A 7,951-nucleotide genomic window follows, 5' to 3' on the forward strand; every position below is an offset into this window, starting at 1 on the left:
AGATGTGGGCAAGACCTCTGCTTTGCATGATCTTGATCTGTCTCTCTCTCTCCCCACATTGGCCCCAGCACCCTCTACCTCCATGCTGGGACACTGGTGCACCACTTGTAGATGCAATTCTTCAGTGACATGCTCCTTGGAGGCCTCCCATCTAAGATGTGACCCAGCCCAAACTGGCTGCAAGGTCTGAGGGGTTCACAGGACCAGGAGCAGGGTGACCAGATGTCCTGCTTTTATAGGGACAGTCCCGATATTTGAGGCTTTGTCTTCTCTGGGTGTCTATTTTCCCCCAACTCCATCCCGATTTTTCACACTTGTGCTCTGGTCACCCTAACCAGGAGGCAGTGGGCCTACTGGCCAGTGAGAAATGCTTCCACAAATCCAGATGATTTCCCCCCCTGGTAGTTGCAGTGCCAATAACCGGGGTGCCCTGTCCTTTGTCTCTAGAATAGCAGCGTTACCAAATGTGTGGTGGGTGGCGTGGTCTGGTTTTCGGCTCTGCTGAGGATACAGCGTCAGGAGAACAGCCGCTTTAAGGGAGAAGGACTAGAACTGAAATGAATACGAAGGGAAGCTTTCTTCAGGACTCACTTTGTACGCCGCGGTCTGCGGGAGGTTAGAATTCATTTGCACAAGGTGAAATTGTTATTTGGCTCTAAGCAGGATGGGCCAGGAAACCTTCTCCAGTCTCATCCTTAGGCACATGCTGATGCCATCTCAGTAGGATCTCTGTCCTGGGTGGGTTACATTAATCCCAGCTGTTCCTGCTCCGGAGTGTGGAAGGGGGCAAATGGGACATATTAGAACTGGCCTTTGTGTGGAAGGCCCAAACGGGCCCCAGAGGGAATGGACCGGAGCCCGTCAACTTCAACCGCGTTGCACCCGCTTACTCCAGGGATGAAAGTGGCTCGGGGGCTTGGTTGCATCAGCGCACTGTTTTCAGGAGGGGAATTGTCATGGGAGTCAGGGATACATCGGAGGTTTCACGGTCATTATCAGAGCACTACGAAAATACTCCCCTCCAGGGAACCTGCTGAAAATTGCTCTGTTCATTGTGAAGCCGATGGTGGCAAAAGAAACGCCATGGCTCTGAAAGGCTAGCTCGGACAGTGGGTGCTGGATGGAGAGGGTCCCACTCATTACCCTTTCTGGAGTGTATGCACAGATTTGATTTGCAAGACAGCTCTAGCGCTGTGCAGGGAGTTCTGAAACTTGCCTAGGTTAGTGTCTCATCAGGCGCGCCTTTCAAACAATAAAAGTTCAAATCCGTCCACCTACTCACCTACCCACTCACCCTTCAGCCGGAGCCGTGCCGCTCTCGGTGCCAGCATGCTGGAATTGGTGAGCTCGTCCCATTTTTATTCTCAAACCTGTTTGAAATAATCATGGGGTTTTTGAGGGTGGAAAGAGGCGCTTATGTAAAATTAATATCTCCATTAATATCTGCACACAGCAAGATAATTGGAAAGCCTCCGTCATTATTGTAGGCCAAATTATTCCCAAGGAAAGTGCTAACAAAGTATTTTATACCATGCTAGTGCATTAATAACAGGATGCCAATGTCCCAGCATGACGGAAGGGGTTGCTGCACTTCCAGAGGTGTCATTTTCCGGAGGAGATGTAAAACCAGGGGCCTGACCATGTGCTGATTACCCCAAGGCAGTTTTCATGGGAGCCAGGACGTTAGCCCTGATGCCGTGGCCAAATTCCAGCTAGCATAATTACAGTCTGCCGGCCTCAACTCCCCCTGCAAACAAAATTCTTCTTCCCTTCCTATCCTAAACTGTTGGGTAGCATTCTTGTGCGCTGTGACAGCGGTCACTCTGCACAAGAGGTGGCTGCATTTTAGCAGTGGCTGGAGAGATCCTGAGCATAGTTCTGATAATCAGTTAGCAAAAGGTAAAAAGGTGCTTTGAGATGTGACCACACAGAAACCTGTGGTGTCAGGAGGCTGGGTCGTGGGCGCTCAGGCCTAGTGGGCGGAGCGAGGGTCAGCACCAGAGTCAGTGTCCAAATGCCAGAGGCAGAATCAGAGCCAGGAGTTGGAGCCGAAGATTGGAACCAGAGTCTGGCCAGGCAGGCGCGAGGTTGGAACAGGGTCAGAACGAGGCCAGGGGCAGGGCAGGGTCTAGCCTGGAGCAAGACCAGGTGTGGGACAGGCCTAGGGCCTTCTGTCTCCCACTGGCCGCAGCGGGAGACAGAATCCGTGGGGGTGCGCTGAGCAGCCAGCGAGCCTCTGCTGCAGCTGGGGTTGAGAACAAGCTTCCTCAGCCAGTCAGGCAGGGCGGTCCATCAGGCGGCGGAGCTGGTACAGCCCAGCTGTGCTCGCTAAGCTGGCAGGAGACAGAGCAGGTGCAGCTGCAGGACTTTATCCCTGATGCCTGGATGCTGGCTGGGATGAAGAGCAAAGAGGTCTCTGGCTATCCGCCCCTCTCTCGCTGTCTGCCTAACCTGGCTGGTTTCTGTAGCACCTCTAGCCATGGTAGCTCAGTGTATTCAGTGGCACCAAGGATTCACTGGGGCGGTAGTTACTTGTCACCTCTTGGCCGGCCTACAGCCCGGCGATGTACCAGGGCACGACGCGTCAGTGGCTAGGAAACTCCAGAACGCTGCAGCCCGGCTCCTCTGCGATGCTGGCAAGGGTGAACACATCACACCTGTCTAGGACAGCGGGTCCAGTTCAAGGTCTTGGTCCTTATCTTCAAGGCGCTCCATGGCCTGGGCCCAGGGTACATAAAAGATTATCTGAACCCCAGGGGTGTGGCTGATAACGCGGCTCCTCTGGTACAATGGAACTCTACAATAGGGTCACCAGATAGCAAGTGTGAAAAATCGGGGGGGGGGAGAAATAGGTGCCTATATAAGACAAAGCCCTGAATATTGGGACTGTCCCTATAAAATCAGGACAGCTGGTCACCCTACTCTACAATAAGGGTAAAGCTCATCTGAGCAGGAGACAGCTTTCTCTGGAGACTAGTCCTACGCTCTGGAATGAGCTCCCCAGAAACTAAGAGCTATCAGAAGCCTTCCCACCTTCCGCTCGAAGTGCAGGGGGCCCTGCTTCAGCTGGCCTTCTCTAATAGAAACATGACATTATGTGATTGGTATCGTGTCGATATCACGTGGCTTAATGCACTACCAGAAGGAGCTCAGATACTATGGAGATGAGTGAGGATAAGAACCTCTATAGAACAGCATCGGACTTGTATGTCGCTTCCTTCCTGTTTGCTCCCACTAGAGGCTCTGAGCCCGATTTAAAGTGTGTTACAGGAGACAGTTCTCCCAGATGGTGCCACGGGTGATTTGGAAGAGTTGTGATCAGGGCCGGCTCCAGGGTTTTGGCCGCCCCAAGCAGCCAAAACAAAACAAAACAAAAAACAAAAAAGCCGCAATCGTGATCTGCGGTGGCAATTCGGCGGGAGGTCCTTCACTCCCAGGCGGAGTGAGGGACCGTCCGCTGAATTGCCGCCGAATACCTGGACGTGCTGCCCTTCTCCGGAGTGGCCGCCCCAAGCACCTGCTTGAGAAGCTGGTGCCTGGAGCCGGCCCTGGTTGTGATTGGTGCTCACTCTAAGACAGTGTTTCCCAAACTTGGGATGTCGCTTGTTTAGGGAAAGCCCCCGGCGGGCCGGGCTGGTTTGTTTACCTGCCGTGTCCGCAGGTCTGGCCGATCGCGGCTCCCACTGGCCGCGGTTCGCCGCTCCAGGCCAATGGGGGCTGCTGGAAGCCAGTGGGAGCCGCGATCAGCCAGACCTGCGGACGCGGCAGGTAAACAAACCGGCCCGGCCCGCCGGGGGCTTTCCCTAAACAAGCGATGTCCCAAGTTTGGGAAACACTGCTCTAAGAGGCTAATATAGTAATTATGGAGTCCGCCCTCTGTGCCACATTCATTGCACTGGACTAGGAACTTTCTGGAGGTGGCTAAATTCTAACGCCTCTCTCCAGCCCGATCTGCTACCCGTGTTGCTAGACGTGCTGCAGCAGCCATGCAGGCTGAAGAGCCGTGTGAGGCGTAAGTCTGTTGTTGTCCTCCTGCAGGGCTGTTTCATTGTATAATGTCACCCTCTAGACGTCCCTACAGTCATACCAGAGTCGCCGTCCCTGCCAGCTCCCAGGGAGGGGCCTCATTGTGATGGGCAGTCTCTGCTGCTTTTGAGCTAGGGACTTGTAGGATGTTGGACGATCTCAAAAATGCCGTTGCAGGGAGCTGTGATGCAATTTGCATCCTTTGATGCATTTGCCCTGATGCCAGGATGCCATGTCCCATAAAGCAGAGACCCTGAATCCACGTGCTAGCCAATAGATGCTTGGGAGCCATCCACTGGACTTGTCTTCTAGACATTTTGGCACAGACCCAGAGGAGAGACCGATGCACTTTCTCCACAGGAATTAAAGGGAGGTTTCGGTTTTTGTTTGAGCTTTTTTTTGGTCTTAATCCGTAACATGTGGTTCATATGGTGTCTCCACGTTAATAGGTTTAAGATTATTGGAATATGCACAAATCCAATGCCTGGCTGTCACTCTGCTCGGTGTGGTAAGGTGATTTCATTAGGATTTAGGTTTAGAGGGCAGAGTCTTTCTCTCTTTTTGTAAATAGTATTTTTATTCAATTACCTTAGCAATTCATGGAACTTCAAAGATGTTTCATCAGCACAAGCTAAATGCTGTAGGATTGCATTATTTAAAAAGGAAAAAGAAAATACATGTAAGTTACTTCTTAATGGCATTACTGAAAGGGGCTTTTTAATTAAAAACAAAAAGTTGGGGACAAGTTCAATCCATAATTCAGTGCTTCTGTAGGTAATATCTGCCTGTGGTTCTATGTATTATTAACGCTGTGATCTATATTATTCTAATCCAGGGAGGAGGGCTGAGTTGTCTCTACAGGTGGAGTTGTAAATATTTACATTCCAGAACGCCTTTCAGCTTGTCAGAGGGATCTCCGAGTGCTTTACGTGGGACTCCAGGATTTATCATTAAAATTTTAAGTGTGAGTGTGATTAAAATTCAGAGGTGGCTGGGAGCGCATGTGCTGAGAGGAGAGAAGGGACAAAGAGGTGCAACAAGGAGCAGTTATGGCAGAATGGGAGGTGAAGGGAGAGGTGGAAAATATGGCAGGAAAAGCAGGGGAGAACTACTGCCTTTCTCTGTTGTTCTCTGGGAGCACCACAGCACTCATTCTTAGACTCAAATGTACCTTTGTCCCGCAGACGGTAACTGGTGCTATTACGCTCCCATCTGGATTGTGAAATTTCCAGCCTGAGATGCCAGAAAGCGTTGTGCCTTCTACAGAAAGGAGCTCTCTGGTGTTTGAAGCACCCTGTGTTGTTGTTTCTGGTTGTGTCCAGCGTTTTGGGTCATGCCTGGAAGACAAGCGCCCTCATCACAAAAAATCACCATCACTCCTGGTACCAAGGGCCGGACTGGTTAGCACCAAAAGCAGTGTCCAGATTTCAGGAAGAGCTCGGCATCGTGGGCTTGCTGCTTGTTGGACCTAAGGCTTTTCTGACAACCTGGCCCTAACTGGCTCCCTTGATAGCAGCCTCATCAGAGAGGCCAAGATTGACCAAACCCTGCAGAGGTGAGGTGCATTGTGGGAAGCCTCTGCTGATGTTCTCCAGAGATGTTCACCCAGCCCATTCTGCTGCGCTAGGCAGCCTGGCTCACTAGCATCACTCGCTTGTGTTAGAAGATTGGAGGCTCCAGAGGCCGGCAAAGGGAGAGAAGAAGAGGCACACAGTGAGCTAAGGCAGGGAAGGGGCTCAGTGGGCATTGGGGATGCAGCAGGAGCTGAACTGGGCCGGCTGGAAGGGAAGGAAGACTCGGGAGAATACGAGGAATGGAGGTTTCCAGTGAGGTCCGTGTGAAGCCGAGTGGTGGAGTAGTGCATAGATACCAACTTTGTGGCTGCTCTGACCCCGCTGACAAGCACCCGCTTACAAGAATCGGAGTGTTCAGCACCTCAGGGCTGGATTAATCCTTTGTGGGTCCCAGCACCTGGACTGTGGCCCCACCCCTGCTCCCCCTTCGCTCCGCCCCGAGGCCCTGCCCCTGCTTGGCCTCTTCCCCCACCCAGGCCCTGCGTGCTGCTCACATGGCGGGAGGGGGCGGAGAGGAGCACTCACCGGCCTGTGGAGTAGCATGTGGAAGAGGAAACAAAGGGACCTCAGTGCTGCTGCGGGGCTGGGGCTCTGGCGCCACTGAGCAACGTGGAAAGAAGCAACATGGTCCCCTCTAATGAGATGCCCAGACCCTGGCTGAGTGCATCACGCAGAGCTGTTGCCGACTGGCCTTGCTCCAGAGCCTGTGCAGCCTCCCCAGACGCCGAGGGGAGAAATCCTTACGTCTCTTCACTCTTCCCAGCCCAGCTCGCCGACCCCCGGCTCAGCACCTTTGCACTGGGAGGCTCTTAGGGGACACTGGCCAGGAAGTTGGGTCATTATTTCCCCAATAGGCCTAGTTCGATTTTCTGTCGAACACAGGAGCCACATGAGCCTCGGAGGGTATGTCTACACAGCCCAGCAGTGCTCCCACCCCGGGGGCTAGGGCTGGAGCTTGGGCTCCGTAGCCCGCTCCCCTCCCTAGGCTTCAGAGCCTGATCGCCAGCCTGAATTGCAACGTCAAAGCGCCGGCTAGACACTGCTAGCGTCAGCCCCACTAGCCACATCTATTGACCTGGGCTGGGAGGCTTGTTGATATGGGGGAGGGATAGCTCAGTAGTAAACCCAGGGTTGTGAGTTCAATCCTTGAGGGGGCCACTTAGGGATCTGGGGCAAAATCAGTACTTGGTCCTGCTAGTGAAGGCAGAGGCCTGGACTCAATGACCTTTCAAGGTCCCTTCCAATTCTAGGAGATAGGCTATCTCCATTAATTTATTTTTAGTTATTATTTTTATGGGCTGTGTAGACTTATCACCAACGTCTCAGTGACTGCAGCCTCCCAGGCAGGCCCCCACCAGTGCCAGATCGCCCCCTGGCCCCAAAGCCGCTTTGCTGAGACCGTCCCCTCCGGGCTAAGTGAGCAGAGGCCAGGGTGGGGTGGGCTCGCGCTCTGCTGCCCTGTCTACAGTGGCGCCCCCTGCCATGGCTAGCTGCACTGGGGCTGATGAAAAGAGGGGAGGTGTTTCCCAGAAATGCAGCCCTGGGGGGGGGGGGGGGGATTCCTCTGGCTCCCGCGGGGGCACCTCTCGGTGGCTGCTTGCACTGTGAGCTGGATTGAGACAGGCTGAGCAGTCTGGCCTCCAGGGCTGTCAGTCTGGCACCTTTCACCGGTACTAAATTCACACACACATTTTTAAAGGTTAATAGCTGGCCTGGAAGCATTTCCGCTTACTACACGCTCCTTCTCTGGGGAGACAGGCAGCTGGGGGTTTTATTAGCTCCCAGACTCAGGGGCTGATGCTGTTCCCGCTCTCGCTCCATAACGCCGGTGTGGGTGAGATCAGGCTGCGGTAGGAAAGCACCACAGCATGAGTGCCGCTGTCCCTACTAGCCGCACGCGGAGCTCTTCTTGCAGGGCGAGACGAGGCACTTCACTCCAGCCAGAGCCCCCACCTCACAGAATTCCCAGCCCCACAGGGCTCCCTTTGCAGGATGAATGAATGGATCAATGACAGCTTCTCTGCAGCTCTGCTCTGGGGTGCGCAGGGCTTCAGCACCCACGGGAGCAGGAGCAATGGGGAAGGATGCACGGTGTCAGCACAGGGCGGGGCTGTGTATGGAGTGGGATGTGCTGGTGTGTAGGCTTCTTATGGACCCAGAGCACTCCTAGGCGCGTGCTGGCTGCAGGGGGAGTGGGCTGGCATAGCTGCAGTAATAATTAATAAGCTGTTTATCTTCTTGGCACCTTTCGGCCTAAAGTGTGGGTGAGAGCCCCGGCCGTGTAAAGCAGCAGAGCTCCCCTGCAGTCATTGATCGATGCCCATTTGCACCATCCATGTCCATCCACCAGC

Source organism: Malaclemys terrapin, chromosome 16 (genome assembly GCF_027887155.1).
Source record: "Malaclemys terrapin pileata isolate rMalTer1 chromosome 16, rMalTer1.hap1, whole genome shotgun sequence".
Taxonomy (NCBI): Eukaryota; Metazoa; Chordata; order Testudines; family Emydidae; genus Malaclemys; species Malaclemys terrapin.